At 44.0% G+C, this 21,840-nt stretch overlaps 1 protein-coding gene across 1 annotated transcript in view; it reads left to right on the top strand.

Moving 5' to 3' along the window:
• The first annotated feature begins 7,905 nt into the window (after positions 1-7,905).
• Positions 7,906-21,840, top strand: part of SLC16A9 (solute carrier family 16 member 9) — a 68,724-nt gene continuing 54,789 nt past the window's right edge. Inside the window, exon 1 of the mRNA XM_060125750.1 lies at positions 7,906-8,020. The gene's annotated coding sequence lies outside the window, so the exon portion shown is untranslated. The remainder of the gene's footprint in view (positions 8,021-21,840) is intronic.

The following is a 21,840-nucleotide window of genomic DNA, read 5'->3' as shown; positions in this document are numbered from 1 at the left end:
GATGGTTTTGAAACACAAAGCCAACCATGTCATCCACTGTTTAGAATCCTTCAGTGGTTCCTCTTTGCTTCCTGGAGAAGGCCTTCATATAAAGACACAGGGTCTAACCCACTGTAGAGGACATTTATTGTGTTTAGGCTAGTCAACATCCCAATTTGCTTTTGGAGAGTCCTCTCAAAGTGCCTTGTCTTCCTCTGAGTGAGATGGTTACATTGCCCAAACTGGGCCAGTCACACTTTCTCTTCTGGGACTTTGAATCCTGAACAAAACCCCTGCAAGGATGGAGAAAATAAGACAGAGCCCATTCATTTCCTGATGAAGCAATGTAGCCCCTGCCAGTTAGATCTCCAAGTGGACCGGAGTCCTGGATTCTCCGTTTATGCTGTCCTACCAAGAGATGGGAGCTGTTGCTAACAATCAAAAGCCCTATTCCTGTTTACCTCCCACTTCCTACAAGTACTCTGACCTTGAATCGTTTGTCATTATCCACTGTAGTTCCCTAGCCTGGGAGTCTTTTACTCCATTAAGACTCTGCAAACGCTCTTCCCTCAGTCTTGGAATGCCCCCTTCTCAACCCAAGCAGTGTTTCTGCCTCTCTGTTCTCTTAAGGTAGCACAAGTACCCTGACGGAGGTACTTAGCACGTTCTAGTGACTATTCACCTGACAGTCTCCTAGATTGCAAAACCCTTTGTTTTCATATAATGCCTGACACAGCATAAATGATTAAGAATTCTTTGAAGAGTGAATAAGTAAGAATTGACAATATAGCTTTTAGTCCATGCGTGGAGATTTATGTTATAGACAAGTGAGGCACATTTCCAGAATTCAAGAAATGGGTTGCAAGTTGCAGATCACAGAATCAACATAAAATGCATGAGACTCACCATAAGGTAAATTGCTGATGAGATTAAGGCAAAGTGATCAAAGTAGCAATGGTAAAGTCACAGTCGTGTGGCAAACACTGAACATTTATTTTACAAGCTAAGTTTTTTCTTTTAAACTAGGTAAGTCATTTTAAGACATTATTATTATTATTATTTTCTTTGCGGTACACGGGCCTCTCACCGTTGTGGCCTCTCCCGTTGCGGAGCGCAGGCTCCGGACGCGCAGGCTCAGCGGCCATGGCTCACAGGCCCAGCCGCTCCGCGGCATGTGGGATCCTCCCCGACCGGGGCACGAACCCGCGTCCCCTGCATCGGCAGGCGGACTCTCAACCACTGCGCCACCAGGGAAGTCCCAAGACATTATTTTTAATACTGCTTGGTTAAATAGTGTAGTGGTTAAGAGCACAGAATCTAGAGTAAGACAGTCTTGGTTGAAATTGCGTACCTCTGTTTATTCGTCTGTAAAATGAGGGAAACGGTACCTCCATCATAGGGATATAGACAAGAATGCAAAGTACTCAGCACGGTGCCTGGTCATTCTCTCTTTGCCACTGTCCCCAGCCCAATCCAATGTCTTCCTTCATTGCCCTGCTTTGTGCCCAGGAGGCTGACCCCTTGTGGGCAGCATTTCCTGGGCTCCCTCGGTGCCTGGTTTCTGCCTGGCTTTGACCAATGGTAGGTACCACCAAGCGATCTGAGAGCAAAGAGAGAGGTAGTCACTTTGACACAGTCACTTTGACTCTTTGTCTCTGGCAATAAAATGATCTCTCTTCCCAATTCCCGCTCCCTTTGGGTGGTCCCTCCTTTGCAGGTTCTGCTCTCCAGGCACTGGTAACACTAGGTCTTCCCTTTGTTACTCAAAGCCCAGGAGCAGTAATCACTTCCCACTGTCTAGTATGGGTGTCTCTTGTTTATTCCTTTAATGTTGTCCACGTTGCATTAAATATCTAATTATAGATAATCTTTCCCTTAAGATTCCTTCTCTTGGCTATCTGGGATAAATTCTGTTTCCTGCCTGTGCCTTGACAATTGCTTAAAAGTGTGAGCTATTATTATATTAAATTGTTAATCTGAACAAATATATAAATTAAATAGGTAATTATTAACATTAAACATTATGATGATATTAAAATACACATGGCTATTGAGTAGAAAGCAGGATTCACATCCCTCTTTAATATCAAGCAGAAGATCTCAAACACATTTTACTTCTATAGCTGGTGGTTTTGCCTATGGTTTGAAATAACTCCCAAGCACTTTGATGGGGAAGTATAAGAAGCTTTACACTGTGGTGGGTGGTAGGGATATAGGGGTAAGCATACCTTTCTGTGTGAGCACAGCCCTGGTGGGGAGGTGGATGGAGGAAATTCATTCATCAATTCATCAATTTCCATCTCTATTCAAATGTTCTTATGGAACATGTTTGACTTTACATTTTTTCTTTATAACTTTTGTTTCATGGGTTAGTTACCATCTTCTGAATTTTACCCAACAAACCAAAGTGGTAGCATATTGAATAGGTGACCCAAAAAATGTTTCCATGCCGAAACCATGGAGCAAAGTATTTGGACTGTCCACAGATTTTGGAGTGAAGAGACCCTGAACATGGAGTAGAGGTCATGCTTTTTCTCCCGTGTCATGTAATGAAGAAGACAAGAAGGCCAAAGCTTTCCATGTTGACCTGAAATATTGTTTGGAGCTGTCTGAAACTTTGTTATGTAGTGCACGTAAGTCAGACACTGAGGCAGAACGTAAGTCAGACACTGAGGCACTGATTCATAAAAGATTCAATTCAATGGTCTTATGATCAGTTTAAAATAACATTTATCAATTGCACCTGTATTTTCACAAGAAGAAACTGGAACCACTGGTACATTTGAACTGGGCAGCCTACCTTTGGAAGTAAACCCTTCCGCGGTCATCTATTATCTAGTATGATTACCTCGTAGATCCTACAAGTTGAATTTGTAAGATACACGATGCCATGAGTGAATTCAGATGTGGGAAATGGCCTTAAACTGTCCTGGACACATGAGGGACTTTCCTCCTTCTCTTCTTCAGTACGTTTATGGAGGGTCTACTATGTGTCAAGCACTGCGGTTGATCCTGGGCTAGAGCTGTGAACGAGCACAGTGAGGGGCCACACAGCCTGGCCTTACCAGTGGGCATGCTAGGCTCCCACTGCCTGTATTTACCTCCGGTCTCTGCCGCTTTGGTGTCCCAACTTTGGGCAGCTCACTTAACCTCAGGGGGTCTTAATTCCCCATCTATAGGATGAGTAAAAAGTAGTAGTTGCTCTATGGGATTCAATGAGATGATTGTAACTACTTAGAATAGAATAGAGCTTGGCTGAGTGAGGCAACTGAAGAACTTCAGTGATCTACTGTAGCAAAAATATTACTCAGAGGGACTTCCGGGTGGTCCAGTGGTTAAGACTCTGCCTTCCAATGCATGGGGCATGGGTTCGATCCCTGGTCCGGGAACTAAGACCCCACATGCTATGCAGTGCAGCCAAAAAAAAAAAAAAAAAATATATATATATATATATATATATATATATTACTGACAGTTCGAGCATGCATTCATTCCTTTGATTGATCATTCATTTCTTCATTCCTTCATTCAATGAAAGCTCACTAAACAAAGTTCTATTCTTGCTGCCACTGTGCTCTAGGGAATAGTGATGAACAGGACACATCTGGTACCTGCTGTTGGGAGTTTATAGTTTCGCTGTGCAGACAGACAACGAGCACTTTACAGATGCTGTCAGTCCAACACCTGGAGATAAACTGAGTGTTTCGGAAACAGTATTCGTGAAGACGTAGGGTGTTTTTGGCTATGGCCTTGAAACCAAGCAATGCAGGTCAGAAGGATGGAAAGTGGAAAGTGTGTATATGTGTCCACACACACACACAGACACACACACACACACACAGACACACACACACAGACACACACACACAGAAGGAGATGCATATTCCATGTAATTTTACATCTCTCATTTCCATTTTCATGAGACAGGGTGGTGGTTCATAGCATGGCCCTCTGTAGCCTGGATGCCTGCATTTGAACCTAGCCTGCCCCTCATTAACTGTGTGATTGGGGTCAAATTATTTAACTTCCTTCTAGTCATTTTCATCACTGGCAAAACGTGGATGATAATAAGAGCACCTACTTTTTAGGTTTACTGTGAGCCTTAGATGAGTTAATACAAGTGAGAAGACAGTGCTCCATTAGCTTGTACCCGCCTTGACTCATTTTTCTAAGGTAGACTGGGAACAGCACAGGCTTAGCAATTAGCCACACCAGGGCCTGAATCTCACTCCATCACTTACCAACTGAGTGACTCAGCAAGTAACTTAACCTCTCTAAATTCCAGTTTCCTCATCTATAAAATGAAGATAATGATACTTAACCACATGAGATTGCTTTGTGGTTATGAGACTGCATAGTTCTTGGCAATTACCAGGAACTCAAAGAATAGCATGTATTCCTCTTCCCCACCTTCCTCTAAGATTAAAAATCGTTTAAGCCAGATAGCATGATGAAAGAAAAGGCAAGAAAAAGATGAAACAATATTCTGGAGAGTTGCAAGAAAAAACTGATATAGTGTGTCTTTAAGGTCATTTCTGACATTTGAAAATTTGTCTTTTTCAACAAAAGCTCTGTAAGCATGAGGGGGAAGGATTAATCCACTTCTACTGTTTTCTGATCTTTTATCTGTTAGAGAATGAGTGAATGAAAGGGAATTAATAGCATGATCTTCAGATCTCTGAGCTAACTGCTGTAAAAACTCTAAAGTCTATTTTTTTAAGTTATTTTTATGTCAAAGTGTAGTGTCTGTGTAGCTGTGCTGCCATTCATAAACAGGGGAAGAACAAGACATACAAAAGAGAAGGAACCTGCCCTGATGTCCTAAGTCAGGAAGGGAAGTCTGGTCAGCCGGGCAGGCACTGGACTGGCGTCTCAGGGGCTGTGCAAATGTCCTAACCCTCCCCTACCAACCAATGCCTGCCTCTGTCCTCCATGTTTCTGGCTCCCTTGCTGGGCTGAGGACCGCAGAGCGATTTTAGGTTAATTTCTCTGTCTTATTCTCTAAAAGCTTCAGGCAGCAGATAGTCTAAGAAGGGGGGGACCTTAGAATATTTAACAAATCACAGACTTCTTAACAAATGCCCCAAATGATAACTAACAAGGCAAAAAAACAAGTGCCTTCCTTCAGGGTACCACCTCTGTATGCATTTTTCTTGAAATGCCTTCCCTTAGGTCTCTTGCCTCCCAAGGGAGGCTCATTTAAATCCGGTTTATTTCATGACCCACCTTTTCCTCTCCCTCCACCTTGTTGAAAGTGCATCAACTTCTGGGTCCAAGAGAGACCCAGAAGGGCAGGGGCTGCACAGAGCTGTAGAGCCAGCAGTACTGAACTTCTCTGACCCTCGCCTCACACACAGATCTTGCATCTTCACGTCACCGGGGATAAAACCTCTGGGTGGTGGAGAGGTCATTCTGGTCTTTACCGATTGAGAGATTTAGCGAGTAACAACCCTCTCAACTCCAGTTTCCTTCTCTGTGCAATGGAGCTAACAACACCCAGCTACTTCAGATTGCTCTGAGAGGTACTGGAGTAGCACAGTCTCTCTCTGCCAAAACCCGCTCCCCAGCCCCGCTCTGTCCTGGGGCAGGGGTTGATCAGGAACTCATCCGTGGCTTCTCTGGGTCAAATTCCATTCCTAGGTAAAGTGTCAAGGTTGGACTAGATTTCTGAGTTCTCTCGTGTGTCTAAATGCTCTGCTGAGGTGTGACTGAACAAAAAACCTTCACAGGAAGGTGGAGGCAATTTTCACATTCCAGGCAGGCAATAATTTCCTAAGCCAACGGGCGCCTCCCCCCCTGCCCCCGCTCCAGCAGCCAGCCAGCTTCCATGCTCCCTGCCTTCTCCAGGCTACGTTCTGCCCACATCATTCACGACATTATGAGTCTGGACCCCCAGTCATTTTGAGTTTTTGACCCCGGAATTCAGTCTTACACTAAAGTTGGAACCATGCTGTGTGTAAGAATGAGCTAATTTTCAGTTCTCAGTTGATAGGCGTGGACTGTCTGAGCAAACATGGGAATGCTGGTCATACATTCTCTGTATAAGAAATCTGGGAAAAAAAAAAAAGAAATCTGGGAAAACTCGGTGGAGATGAGAACATGGACATGGCAACTTCAGAAACCCACTGGTGAACACAGAAATATTTTTCAAGCAGGGTTTCCCTGTCCCCCAAATGTAATTTCATATACATTGATTGGTTCGACCAACTATCAAGATATTTGCTCAGGTGGTTAGGGGGTATCTGAATCAAAGAAAAAGCTTTCTAAAAATATCTTTTATCAAAACAAGTAGAGAAAAGTACACAAATGATCAGTGTACAGGTCAATGCATTATTACTAAGTGAACACACTTGAGTAACGGCAAACCAGGTCAGAAATAGAAGAGGATGAGAAGCCCCCATTGTATCCCCTCTCCATTTTTCCTTCCAGAAACTATTTCTGGGACCACCTTCCTCTGATTCTTACTGTTACTTTTTTCCCTCTAATCTTTCTCCCTCTGAGGACAAAACAAAATAGTATCAACTAGCACTGGCCATTCTTTTCCCCATAACCTGAATGGAAGGCGGTAAATTGAGTGGAAAGGAATGATGTGAGACGAATAGATGAACTGCTATTTTCCTACCTGTAAGAACACTCGCCAGCGTGGCCAGGGTCCACAGGTGTTTTGGGAACTTTCATCTCACATAGACTTCTGGACGCATGCAAGATGAAAAACCGCGGCTCAGGAAGCTTATGCAGCTTCATTTGACTTCAGAAACCAACCCTTTGCAAGGTGTAGGGTCTTTGTCTAGGTCAGAATTAGAGGAGGTTCAGTGTCTAAAGGAAATGTTCATTTCGGTGATGGGTGGTCCCAGCCCCCTCTGAGAAGCTGGTAGAAGATATGGTGTCCCTTCTCAGAAAGACCTATATACGCAGGAACACAAAAAGTGCACATCATTTTACGGGGTTGCCACACCTGGTAAGCCCTAGGTACCCACCTATGGACTGTCCCCAGTCTGCCGCAGTGACTGTGGGAATCTCAGCACTCACGCTCATTACCTTTCAGCTAAAGATAGGAGTGTATTGTTAGTACGGCTCACCTGCCATACAGACTAAACGTCCTCAGATGCAGCCTCTCTCCCTCAGCACACTATGTGCACTTCAGGGGCGCCCCCCTTTCCCATAGAGCTGTCACAAAGGGCAGCACTTGGCATCCTCACTCCTCACTGCCCAGGAGCACCGACTCCACAAAGTTCTGGTGCCCGTCTCTCTGGGATCACTGCCAGCTGGGGATACAGCTCCGGCCAGGAGGGCGCCCTGCCGTCCAGGAACCTGGGAGACCCAGGGAGACTCGCACTCATCCTCAGACCCGGGCTCCCTCCAAATGCACACTGTCCTGGGCGGGCCGGCGCGGGCACGCGGTGGGCGGCGGGGCGCAGCGGCGCCGGGGGACGCGCTCGTGCGCGCACCGAGAGGGCCCGTGGCCGGCGGTGCCCCGCTCTCCCGCGGCCTTGGTGGCTCCGCGCCGGAGCTGGGCCCGAGCAGCGGCCCCCGCAGTGCCCTCCCTCCTCCTGGCCGGCCCGGCCCGGCCGGGAGCCGCGAGAGCGGGAGCAGCGCCCCTACCGCCCGCTTTTCCACCTCCATCTCCTCCGCCTCCTTCTCCTTCCCCGCTCACTCAGTCACAACCGGTTCAGACTGGCCGGGGTGCCCCGCAAAGAAGAGAGACGGGGCGGGGGGGAAACACAGGGAATAACTTCCCGAGGAGGAGGACCACGACGAGAAGGTGGAGCCCACAGGAGAGGCCGGCTCCCTCCCTCCACGTGGCCCCCGCCGCCGCCGCGGGGCTCGGCGGGGGCAGAGGGCGGCGGCTCGCGGGGCAGCGCGTAGCGGGACCGATTGCCCAATACTCCGGCAGGGGCCGGGGCCGGGCCCCCGGATAAATAGCCGCCCGGCAGGCCCGGAGCTGCAGGGGAGAGCGGCGGCCGCGGTCCTCTCCGCACCACTCGCCCGGGGCACTGCGCCCTGTGCTGCGCCCCGGAGACCCGCCGAGGCCGGTACCCAGGTAAAGGGCTGGAGCTCGCGGGGAGGGTGCCAGTGGTCGGCGGCCGCCCGTCTGCCTAGCCTCCCGGAGGCGAGAAGTACCTCCTCCGTCTCGGAGCCGTAGAAGGAGGCGACCCTGCCATCCACGGCCGAGCAGCTCGGAACCGGTGCCTTGTTGGGAGTGTGTGTCTCGGGGACTGAGAGTGTCCTCGGTGCGTTTGCGCCCACCCCATGACCCCCGCCACCCTTTCTCCGCGGTGGGCCAGTTTTCCCGGGGCTCCGACGGCGGCATTTGGCACGGAGTTGTTAGAGGGGAGAAAGGGAGTCCTGGAGGGAGGCCGGTGCCCTCGGATTGGGCTCAGGGAAGACATCTGCTCCGGGACTCCCGAGACAGCTTCTGGGACTGCTGGTGGCAGAGTAGGGGGTGGGGGGAAGCGACCCAGGTGAGCCCCAGTTTCCCAGAGGGCAGCAAGGCCTCGCTGGTGCGCGCAGGTGTCCCCAGGAGGGTCGCGTTGGGGGCGCCCGCGGGGGGCTCCTGAGCTGGGAGGAAAGCAGCGCGCAGCTCGGGCGAGCGCAGGAGGCACGGGCGCCTCGGCCACCTGGACACAGAGCGGGAACTTGGGAGGACTTGGTGCTTCACGCTCCATCTGTGGCTCTCCCCAGGCAACCTGCTCTAGCTTCAGCAGCTGCCAGAGGCTTTGGAGGGAACTAACAACCACTTAAAACCTTGGTCATCAAAAACAGATAAGTGTCAGTGTTTCTTAGGATGCCTTGTCTAATCTAGCCCAAGGCCATCCATCCCGGAGGTTTAGGTAGGATTTACACTAAATATGCATATGACTTACATAGTAAGTTATTTAATATAATATTTTTTGGATCAGTCTCCCGGGTCACAGTTAGTTTGGGTGTAATCCTGAATTACCTGGATTCTAGTTCAGATTGCAGGTGGGTTCCTCCCCCTCCCCGCAGTAGGATTTTCAGTTGTCCCGTCAAATCCTGTTCATTTGGTTATGTCCTAAGTGTCTTAGATTTGAGTTGGCTTCAGCTGTGAGGAATTGTTCTGGCTGGTTCAGAACAGCTGAGGAAGATAGAGAAGATTCTGAAGTGAAAGCACCAATTATTCATGGTAGGATTACACCTTCTTTTAAATACCTCGTGGATCCAGATAACAGGGTTACCCATATCATTGCTAGAAAAAAAAATATTTTTTTGAAGGCCCTGGGAAGTGGAAATGACATGATAAAATAGCTTAACCTGCAATTTTGCAACAACTCTGCACTGACTGCCTAAGAACGTCCTTCTCTGTTTCTTCTCTTCTGTGAGTAGGCAAGAGGGGTAACAAGGACCCTTCCTGTCAGTGGGATGAATATAGAAAAGGACAAAAGATATGCAGGGGTAGATCAGGACACTAGGAAATCTTTTCTGATTTCTGACTGCGACTCAGAAGATGGTGGTGATGGGTGTCTGAATCTGTATCAGGGCAGATGGTGGTGCTTTGGGGGTGGACCTGGTCATGAAACTAGTGCTAGAGGATGACAATTAGATGTAGTCAGATTTTCAAGCTTTATTTTCTCACCTCAATCTTTTGAACCCCTAGGTTTTGTAGTCTTTTTTCGAAGCGAGCTATCTCTTGAGCTTAATTCATACAGTGCAGTTGGGTATAGAAAGCCAGTAGGAAAGTACAAAAGAAACAATGTCTTGCTGGTTTAACTATAGCTTTACAAGAAAGTATCACCTAGTGACTTTAATTTTAATTAAAGAGTGCAAGAATGCATATATTTTGAGCTAGTTGGCCTTTTCTTTGGGAGGTTCTTTGCAGACATCAGGGTATTCCCTGCAGATAATGAGATTGAACCTGTGACTTAAAACTGAGTTCAAGGAAAGAACACATGACCCGTGCTTTCAAAGAGTTTAGTCTGGTGGGAAAGACAGGCATGTTTACAAATATCTATAATACAAGATAGTAAAAATGGAATCATATGGCAGTGACATCAATAGTGTGCTACTGAATGGCAGAGAAAAGGAGAGGTTTATTCAAGGTTAAGAACTGAGAAAAGTTGCGTGGTGAGTGTAGCATTTGAGCCGGCACTTGAAGAAGGAAGAGGATTTTCTTGATGGAAATGAGGGCTGCTGGAAGTCTGGTGTGTTCCAAGGTAGCAGAGCAGTTTGGAGCGGCTGGAGCCTGGAATTTAAGATAGATAAGGCTGGGAGGTCGGATGGGGCTAGATTATGGAGGACGTGACAAGCCATGCTAAGAAATTAAAATATGATTGAACATTATTATTGTATTTATACCAACATCGTTAACGTCCTTAACTGTGGTTTATTCCCTGAAGTTCAATTTTGTGAGCTTTCCCTAAAGAAGTCAATGAATAAAATCTTAATAGTATTTGCTTCCTATAAATGTAAAAGAGTAATAATGTGTTTCAGATAGCCTTCAATGCTTTATTCAAATCCAACAGTTATTTTCCCTCTGAATCTGTAATCTTATGGTATAACAACTTTTAGTTTGATTAAAACTTTGGATAGGAAAACATCTCCGCTTTCCTGAGCCAGTATGCAGGGTAAAGTCACTTTCTGTTCACTGTTTCAATTACAGATAATAATAATGATTATTATTATTCATCTTGATTAAACACGGTATGTCAACTGAACCACATACCTTGTTTTATCTAGGGAGGCATAATTTTTATCTTAATCTGAGAATTTTAATAAGGTCACTCGGCTAAGTAAATGGCATGACCAGGATTTGAACCCAAAAAGTCTGTCTCGAGAGCCTATCCTTTGGGCGGGGGCATACTATATGATGCCTGTTATTAATAGTAGTTAGCAGTTGGGCCTGCTACGTGTAGAAGTGGTTCTCTGTTTTTTCTTTGCATCCACATTCCCAGCATTCTGATTTTATTTTAGTTTATTTGTTTAATTGAGATACAGTTGCCATATAACATATTACTTTTAGGTGTACAACACAATGGTTCTAAATATGGGTATATTGCAAAATGATCACCACAGGAAGTTTAATTAACATGTATCACCACACATAGTTACAGTTTTTTCGTGTGTGTGATGAGAACTTTTAAGATCTACTCCCTTGGCAACTTTCAGATATTTAACACAGTGTGTTAACTGTACATTAGCCATCATTCTGATTAATTTTACTTTACAGATTCAATAATGGCACATATTTCAATATTTTAACACATCTTCAAACTGTTACATGATCTTGTACTTTTATGACCCACTCAAAGGAAACTCCTAAGCTCTTTGAGAAGAGATGGCATATGAGATGAGAAAAACATTAGTGAATGTAGCAGCCTTAAATACAAAGACCAGACCTGGCAGATTCCCTGGAAGAGTGTCAGTCTCATATACTCTTTTCACTATTCCCAGCAGATCCCCCCAAATGCACCAGATCTTTTTGTGTTTCAGCACCCCATATATAATACCATGTGTCTTGATTTTTTTTTTTACTCTGAAAGTGGTATAGCAAATCTACTCGTTTGTACACGACATGCTAAAGTGTATATTCAGACAACAGATTGGATTCTATATAATCGTGTGCAAGTTATGCAAAGCACGTACTAAGCAAAAGGACACACCAGTGTAGATAGCATCATCGGAGATTTCTTCACCAGAACTTCACCACTACTACTTGGACCGAGCTTTGTGGGCTGTGGGTTGTGTGGAATCAAGATAAGCTGAAACAAGAGCCTGGCAGCATAGCATGATATGAGGGTGGGATAAAGGGAAATGATGGTACCAACTTGCGTTTAAGTGTCTGGCCCTCATTTTGCCTATAATGACTCTGTTAAATCTCTAGATCTTTTCATCTTTTCTCAGACTCTGAATGATTTACAAATTCCACTATTTTCTCTTCTGAGCCTGAGAGCAGGATTGGAAATAGGTGGCCATTCGCTGGATGGGTCAGTAAGGGCTCTTGAGACTGATCTCTCCCCTAATAAGACATCTCTAAACCTCAGGCTCCTTGTACAGAGGAGGAAATTGAGGAGTTCTTAAGATCGAGGATAGCATATTCACAAGGTTCACCCAGGACAGATGGGCATCACAGAGGAGCAAAGCAGACCGGCGTGGGAGGTAGGGAGAGCACAGGTGAGACTCTCAACACAAGTCGACCTACGTCCTGTGTCAGGGAGACGAGAGAGAGTAGAAGGCACTGGAGAGAACATGCCCATTCAACGAGGGCCAGAGCTACTCAGTTCCAGCCAATTGTTACATAAGAACAAGGGCCCAGTGTTGCCAGATCTTCTGAGTTTTCAAAAAAATCCGGGAATTCAGATTTTTGATGTGCAAACATTGGCAATTCATTCAAAATGGCTAAAAACAAAAAATAAAATAAAATAGATTAAACTAAATAGAATAGAATAGAATATTGGGCAGGCCAAACAAAACACCTCTAGAGATCTAGAGATCAGATTTGGCCCGTATGCTGTCAATGTGCTAGATGATTTCCAGGCTTCCTTCTGGCTTCAGAGTTCCATGATCCTACACTCAGTCCATCAGAGCTCTAACCCATTTCTCCTTTGCTGAAAGACGTTCCAGTACGCACCATACCTAAAGTGTGATAGCTTTGGAAGAGCTCTTTGGCAAATGCTGGACTGTGATAGATTTACAAGGCCTTTAAGGTCAAAGAATGCCCTTTTTCGATGGCCATGCTGTTGACATAATTCAGAGGCCCCAGCAGTTAACTGCTTGTGTTAATTATCCCTTTCAGGGACAATTAGTGCGGTTTAATTCGAGGACTCAGAGCTGATCTCTAAATATTCTCCTTCCTGCTCCTTCCTTCTCACCCCAATGTGAGATAATAATCAGCTGGAAAATCGATCCGGGTTTCCACTGGGACAAGGTGTATTTATAGGCTTGTCTTATGGTGTTTAGACAAAGAAATCTTCATTATCTTTACCCTGGAAAGATTTCACCATGTAGTCTGTCTCTCTTCTTAACAGCGAGCTACCTGGGGATGTCCTTGAATTGCAACAGGGTGAATAAGTTAAGGGTTTGACTTTTGTGAGATGTGTTAATACGGAAGTTTAGGTTTTTTTTTTCATTCCCTCTTTTTTTTTTTGGCCAAGCCACGCAGCCTGCAGGATCCTAGCTCTCCAACCAGGGATCAAACCTGGGCCCTCAAGAGTGAAAGCTCAGCGTCCTAATCACTGGACTGCCAGGGAATTCCCTTTTTAAAAAAATTTTATTGGAGTATAGTTGATTTACAATGTTGTGTTCGTTTCAGGTATACAGCAAAGTGAATCACTTATTACATATACAATATATCCCCTAGGGTCTTTTTTTTTTAAAAGTGTATTTATATGGATCCAAAAATATAAAATGAGAACAAAACTAGTGGACTTGCATGTGATTGCAATCCCAAATTCTTTTTAATAACCGGTTCTTAGGAGAACTATGCGGTTAAATTCTTTAATGTACTATTTTTAAAGCTGAGTTTCTTGGATGCGATGTGTTCTTCCCTTTGCCAGGGAGCTGTTTTACAAACAAGTGGGCCTGACTCTACCTGCAAAGTTCAGAGCAGACGTTGACAATGGGAAGGAAGCATCTGAGTAAATAAAAGAAGCATGGCATGTTCAGAGAAACCACATACCTTATTGTGACTGAGCTGACTGACAGAAGACCGGCAGAAGGCTCTCAATGACAGTTCTGAGCCACAGTTTGTCCTTGTCGTGGCTCCAGTGATGAGTCAACCCTCCCTTGCACTTCCAAGAGTGTGTCAACCAACTCTGGATGTCTAACATTTAATCTGAACCTAGAGACTGTCATACAGAGTGAAGTAAGTCAGAAAGAGAAAAACAAATATCGTGTAATATTGCTTATATGTGGATTCTAGAAAAATGGTACAGATGAACTTATTTACAAAGCAGAAACAGAGACACAGATGTAGAGAACAAACTTACGGACACTGAGGAGGGAAGGGGGTGGGATGAACTGGGAGATTGGGATTGATGTATGTACACTACTGTGTGTGAAATAGATACCTAGTGAGAACCCTGTAGAGCACAAGAACTCTATGCAATGCTCTGTGGTGACCTAAATGGGAAGGAAATCTAAAAAAGAGGGGATATGTGTATATAGCTGACTCACTTTGCTGTACAGCAGAAACTAACACAACATTGTGAAGCAACTGTAGTCCAATAAAAATTAATTAAAAAAACCCAAACCTGAAAGAATCGGGTAATTATCTGATCATTGAAGACATACCACCTGATATTATATTGGTAAAAACTTTGAATTAAAAAAATCAACTTTATGTTTACCCGTGTATTTAGCTAGCCTTTCAGATTCAACGATGGGAGCGGGCTCTAAGTGCCAAGGAAGCAGAGACCACACCACCTTCACTCCACAGTACCTTCTAAATGCATTCAATTCATTTTCTTCGAAATACACAAATGCCTTCCAAATGTACTCAATTCTTTTTGTTGAATGAAAGCTGTTTGATGAATCATTTTGATATACAGGAGATTTAGGTCAGTAGCTTTTCTACACATTCATGCATTTATTCATTCTATAAAGATTTGTTGAGCTTTCACTGTCTGCCAAGTACAGTTCTCAGTGCTAGGGACTTAGTGCTAGGGCTTGTGGGCTACATACCTTAACAAATAATAACATATTGTGATAAAAGTAGTAAGAGCAAAGATTGCCCAAAGTATCGTGAGACCTTCGAGGAGGAATGAGTAACTGTTGGAGGGTCTGGATGGCATCAAGTAGGAGGAGACGTTTAGGCTAAGTCTTGAAGGAAGAGGCGGAGTTTGCCAGTAGGCGAGCTGGAGAAAGGATTACAGCCCTGCAGCAGCTGGTCGGGGACCGAAGAGTCAAAGGCACACAGGAGGGAAGGAGCCCAGCTTAAGGGCTGAATTGTGACAGTGGCTTGGGAAGCACAGGTTTGGGGACATCCTGGAGGGGTGGTTAGGGCTGAATTGTTGCAGATCTTTAGAGGAAAACGGAAAGAATTAGGTAGCTAGCTGGGTATTGAAAGATCTAAATTCCTAATATCATATGAACAAAACATGGATTTGTAAAATCATGTTTTCATTTTTATTTATAATTTTTGAATCACATTATTCATTTGTGGCAGGCCAGAAGCTCCAAGAGGGCAGGAATAATCATCTTTGGTTGTCTTTTGCACTTAGAAATGAAACAAAAACCACAGTAAGGACATTTTTCTTGTCTGGATGCGTGCGAGCCAGAAAATATTGAGTTGAGGAACGATTGGGAAGTGAGAAATTGGAGCGGGGGAAAAACTCTTTCAGGTTTTTCTAAGCAAGCCTTTAAAAGATGCCACAACAGTAACAATACCTATAAACATTTACTCTGTGTCAAGTACCACACCTAGTGCTTCACAGAGTTTATTTCCTATATTCCTCATAAAAATCCTAAGAGGAAGAAATTCTTCCTATTCTATTCTCATTTTATAGATGAAGAAACTGAGAAGGTTTTTAACTTGCTGAAAGTCACATGACTAATAGTCTGCTATTAATTGTGGTCTAACCTCAACTAGGAACTCAGGAAAAATGACTCCAGGGTCCATGTTCTAGACGAGGGGCATTCAGTGTTTTTGACTGTGATGTGTTTTACAACCCAACCCTGCCTGCATACACAGGCACACGTATAAACACTGAAGCCAAGTTTCAAAGTAGCGCTTAACCCTTACCATGATGCAGGAGGTGCTCTTGTATTTTCTGCTTTCATCGATTTCATTTGAGTCTGAATTTCAGTTTTCTTTTTTTGCTGTACGCGGGCCTCTCAGTGCTGTGGCCTCTCCCGTTGCGGAGCACAGGCTCCGGACGCGCAGGCTCAGCGGCCATGGCTCACGGGCCCAGCCGCTCCGCGGCATGTGGGATCTTCCCGGACCGGGGCACGAACCCGTGTCCCCTGCATTGGCAGGCAGTCTCTCAACCACTGCGCCACCAGGGAAGCCCCTGAATTTCAGTTTTAAACAGTGCTGCTCACAATTCACAATTGATCTGACGACCCACGATGCATCACAGAGTTTGGACAACACTCCTCTAGCCCTCTGCTTTGCACTGCTTCCCAAGCTATAGCTTAATACCCTTTTCTGTTAAATTCAGCAAACATTTATTCAGTGCCTACTACATGCAGGAATGTGGAAAGAACATAAAGAATATAAGGTATGGCCTGACCCTGAGGAATTTTCAGCATAGTGAAGAGAAAGACAAGTAATGGCTAGTAATAATGCAGGCCAGGAAAAAAAATAAAAATAAAATAAGAAAAAGAGAGAAGAGAGGCACAAGCCACATGTAGTGGGAACATAGAAGAAGGAGTGATGAATACTGGCTCTGAGTGTATATACTGATTTAACTAGTAGTGTTTAGTGGTTTGTGTGTGTGTGTGTGTGTGTGTCTGCTATAGGAACGTTGAAAGACTTTTATGAATAAATAGAAATGACTTTGGTAAAGACTTTTGGGACTTAGGGCCAAAGAAGATCTGAAGACCACAGTACTCTGTGTATTATTCTCAAAGGTGCTTGAGGTGGTCAAGTTATCATTATTATTTAGACATTAGTTTGTCCAGTGTAAGCCCTTGAAGGATGTTAGCATGTTCAGTTATGTTAAAGAGTATCCATTAAAAAAAGGTTTCCAATCAAATTCCCAAAGTAAAAGAATGCAAACCTACGGACCAGTTATGAACCTGCATTAGGTAATAAATGCTAGGGTTAAATGGCGGGAGCCTTGAGTAGAGTCTAGCAAAAATCCTGTGGTTATACTGCAGGTAGAAGGAGGGTCATTAATATCTTCCTAATACATCTTATGTAGATCAAAAAGATAACGTTTGAAAATCCTGGCACTGTGTCTGATACATAGAAAGTGTTAATAGAAAATGGTAATTAAAAGTTATTCCTTGATATGGCTAAGTAAGAGTACATTTAATTCTTGGAAATTGTCTTAGTTCCACTGTTTAGAGAATTCCTAAGAACGGATGGTATTATGATACCATTGGGATTTCAGGATATTTGAAATCTTTTTCCATAGCCATGTTTGATGTGGGTTAAAAAATAAAAGCTATCAATTTAAATAACTAAAAGCAGTCAGGTCTTTGATTTTAGGCTTTTCCACCAAGAAGAGCAATCATGTAAGCTAGGGCGGTGGTGCACTCCTTTCGGTCAGGAACTTGACATGGAGATTACCTGGAGCCCTTTAGCAACCTGGCCTCAACCCCAGAGATCCTGTCTTCATGGGTCAAGAGAAGGCTCAGACACTGGTCATTTTTAAGCCCTCAAGGTGATTCCACAGTGCAGCTAGGTTTGAAATCCCCTGCAAAGTATACGTTTTGATGATGAGAAACATGCTTCTGTGGAGATGCAACCTTAAAATGGGGTCCCGTGTTTGCTTTTGTGATGCCCATAGAGTCACCATTTTTTCCTGAGAACTAGTTTAGAAAACAAGATCTTAGGTATCTTTTTTTTTGGCCATGCCGTGCCGCTTGTGGAATCTCAGCTCCCCTACCAGGGATTGCACCCCAGCCCATGGCAATGAAAGCACAGAGTCTTAACCACTGGACCGCCAGGGAATTCCCAGAAACTGTAACTATTGATATAACAGAAAAGTGGAATTCTAACCATCCTTTGGGACCACATAATACCATTACTAAAAGATCCCAGCTTCTCCCCCACTCCGTTCCCCTAACTTGGGATGTTTTGCTGATGTGACCACATTGATAGGTGACATCATAGTCATGTTGACAGCTTTATTGTAACTATCATCATCACCATTAACAATATCATCATCGTTAGAATCTTCTCAAAGTTTCCCCTCCTTCCCTCATGCCTGCTCGGCTGGAGACTACAGAGGCTGGCCGGGGCATGTGGCTTGGACCCAGAGCAGTGGGGCGACTGTCTCGGCACAGGCTGCCTGCAGATTCTTGAAGCTGCTCCTCTTAGGGCTTTTCTTGGGCTGCTGTGCAGCAGCCAGATGGCATTATGGGAGGTTGCGTGATGCTCTAGAAGCAGTGCACCCAGGCGTGGCCATTTGGGACAATGGGGAGAGACTGGAAAAGACTTCTTTCTCTCCTGGCTGGCAATGGTGTTCATGTTTGTGTTCTTTGGAGCTGCAAAGGTGAAAGTGCTCGTTCCCTTGCCAGAAACCAGCCAGCAGATTTTGAGGACTTGCCACATCAAAGGATGGGGTTAATAGCATTGCCGCCACCATTGGGGACAGAACCAAATGTCACAAGTGAAGAGAGAGCAGGCAACTGTCCATTCCTTTGTTTTTGCCTCTGCACTCCAGGGTGCTTAGAAAAATAAAAGTCATGCTCTCCTGAGACAGTCCAATTATTCTGCTCTTTTGTTTTGTAAACTTCTGATTCTTTGGAGAGAGATGCTTACCTTCCTGTAACCTTTCAGTTCACTTAGGTGTGTTAGCATGGTGGAGGTATTTTTTTTTTGTTTACTTGTTTGATATACTGTCTTATACCACTTTCTCCTGTTTTCATTAAAAAAAAAAAACAGATAAATGGATGTAATCATCTTCTAATTTTTGTATCATGATCTCCTTCTGCATTGATCCCCTCCTGCATTTTTCCCCTTTTATAGAAAAGCAGGAAATTAACTTTCACCATGGTCATCACTCCTATAAGAATTTTTGCTTTTGCTTCCATTTGAAACCTAGAAGTGATGATAAGTAGAGAGGATGGCGGGTAAAGTAAGCTTTGTCCTTGACAGTATAGATGACAGGGTAGAGCTAAAAGGACAGCCAAGTGCTGGGTGCTGCGTTGGAGTGTGGGCCCCAGGCAGAGAGTTCCCACTTGGTGCATTCACTCCCTGCCGCCAGCTGCTTTTTATCTTCTTCCCTCCCTCACCTGTGTCCTTCCCCCACTGGGATGAATATGGGACAGTTGGTCAGAAGGTGCTCTATCCTATAGGGCAGTGATTCTCACCCCAGCTGCACATTAGACTGGCAGGAAGGGTTAGGCTCCACCCCGGAGCAGGCTGGTGGTAGGACCTGGCATCAGGGATGTTTAAAAGCTTCCTAGATGATTCTGGTGCCCACTGTGGCTGGGCAACAGTTTTCGGAGTGTATCTATAGATGACCTGGGTCAGAATCATAGGGTGATTTTGGTTTCTGTTTGACCATGCCGCTTGGCCTATGGGATCTTAGTTCCCTGAGCAGGGATCGAACTTGGGGCCACAGCAGTGAAAGCGTCGAGTCCTAACCACTGGATCGCCAGGGAATTCCCCATAGGGTGACCTTTTTAAAAATGCACATTCTGAGATTCCTAAACTTGAAACCAAAATCCTAGTAGTAAACCCCAGTTTTGAATCATTCCAAATTACAGTCTGCCAATATCCAGATCTTGGTTTAAACGTTCTAAGTATTAAGAAATAACTAAAGATCAAAAAGTCTTAGAAGCCCTAGATTGATAAATGATTCAGTAACTAGTTGCTGTCGAGCTCTGGTTTAAGTAACCAGGAGCTACTTCTTAGAAAATGGCTATCAGGTCCCTAGAAATCCCTTATAGTTACCAAATCAGAGGTAATGTTTAATAAAGTGCTATGTGCTAGGCACTGAGCTTTGCACTTTATTTTTTTAATTAAAAAAAATTTTTTTGGAGTATAGTTGATTTATAGTGTTGTGTTAGTTTCTGCTGTATAGCAAAGTGAATCAGTTATACATATACATATATTCATTCTTTTTTAGATTCTTTTCCCATATAGGCCATTGTAGAGTATTGAGTAGAGTTCCCTATGCTATACAGTAGGTCATCATTAGTTATCTATTTTATATATAGTAGTGTGTATATGTCAATCCCAATCTCCCAATTTATCCCTCCCCCCTCCCTTGCCCCTTGGGAGCTATAAGTTTGTTTTCTACATCTGTGACTCTTTCTGTTTTGTAGATAAGTTCATTTGTACCCTTTTTAAGATTCCACATATAAACGAGCTTTGCACTTTAAACTATTATCCCACTTCACAGATGGGAAGGCTGAGGCACAGAAACATTAAGTAATTGGCTCAAAAGCACATGGTAAGTAGTGCCGACTGGATCAGAACCCAGATATACATGTAATAACAAAGCTCATGATCTTAACCATTACTCAGTTCCTACCTCTGTGGAACCAGGTACTAGAAAAACTTCTCTTCCTCTTTACCCTGTCTTTATGGTGAAACTAAGAGGAATAAAGGGAAACTATCAAGCAATTGAAACTGTTGTTAACTTGCTCCATATCATTTTCTTTCCTTCTTTCTTTCTCCGTTGCTGTGCGCGGGCTTTTCTCTAGTTGCGGCGAGCGGGGGCTACTCTTTGTTGCAGTACACGGGCTTCTCATTGCGGTGGCTTCTCTTGTTGCAGAGCATGGGCTCTAGGTGCACGGGCTTCAGTAGTTGTGGCACGTGGGCTCTAGAGCGCGCGCTCAGTAGTTGCGGTGCATGGGCTCAGTTGTTCCGCCGCAAGTGGGATATTCCCAGACAAGGGCTCGAACCCATGTCTCCTGCATTGGCAGACGGATTATTAACCACTGTGCCACCAGGGAAGCCCTCCATATCATTTTCTATACGTCCTTCTGTATGTACACAAAGCAGCCAAAGATCCCTGACGTTTTCTTCAGAAACCTGGAATTTATGTTTTATTTTCATTGCTTAGATTCTTTTACGATGTGTAGTTGTTCCTGCACTTAAACAGAAGCTCTGTTACTGCTTTCTTTGAGGAGATACAATACAACAGAATAAGCAAAACATAATCTGATTTTATTGCCCTTGTTTAAACCTGTTTCTGGGTTAAAAATCTGGGTGTGATGATGAGCTAACTTGGGAGGTGACCGTGTCTGCATTAGTTAAGTTACATGAAAGAATCATGAACTGGAGGGGTCATTAAGGAAACTGTCAGGCCAAAAAGAAACAAAAATCTGGGTGTGTGTGTTGGGAGGTGTGTGGACATCGGTGGGGAGGCCCGCCATTGGCCTTGGGGAGGGGTCTTACATTTATGAAAGGCCTCAAACACATATTGTTGATCTTATCTCCAAATCAGGCCATATATACGGTCACTGGAACTGTGTGTGTGTTCATAACATTAATTATTTTTCTTTATAAAATCAGCTTCATTGAGGTATAATTTACATACAATAAAATCCAGTGGTTATGTGTACAATATGATGAATTTTGACAAACGTATTCAGTTGGGGTTTGCATTAATTTTTAAATGACAACTTTATTAAAATATAATTCACAAACCTTATAATTCATCTATTTAAAGTGTACAATTTGATGATTTTTAGTATATTCACAGACCTGTGCAGCCATCATCAATTCTAAAACATTTTCATCATCCCCAAAAGAAACCTCCTACCCCTCAGCATTCACTTCTCATTTTCTCCCAACCCTCCTAGCCCTAGGCAGCTGCTATTCTACTTTCTGTTTCTGTAGACTTGCCTATTCTGGAAGTGTCATATAAATGGGAACCATACAATATGTAGTCTTCTGTGATTGGCTGCTTTCACTTAGCATAGTGTTTTTAAGGTTCATCCATGTTGTAGCATGTGTCAGTACTTCATTCCTTTTTATTGCTGAACAGTATTCCATTGTGTACAGAAACAGACTCACAGACATAGAGAACAGACTTGTGGTTGCCAAGGGGGAGATGGGGTGGGGGAGGGATGGAGTGGGAGTTTGGGATGAGCAGATGCTAACTATTACATATAGACTGGGTAAACAACAAGGTCCTATTTTATAGCACAGGGAATTATATTCAATATCCTATAATAAACCATAATGGAAAAGAGTATAAAAAAGAATATATATATATATATATGTAAGTGAATCACTTTGCTGTGTACCAGAAACTAACACAACATTGTAAATCAACT

Source organism: Lagenorhynchus albirostris, chromosome 16 (assembly GCF_949774975.1).
Source record: "Lagenorhynchus albirostris chromosome 16, mLagAlb1.1, whole genome shotgun sequence".
Classification (NCBI taxonomy): Eukaryota; Metazoa; Chordata; class Mammalia; order Artiodactyla; family Delphinidae; genus Lagenorhynchus; species Lagenorhynchus albirostris.
This window is presented reverse-complemented; position numbering and strand designations above follow the sequence as displayed.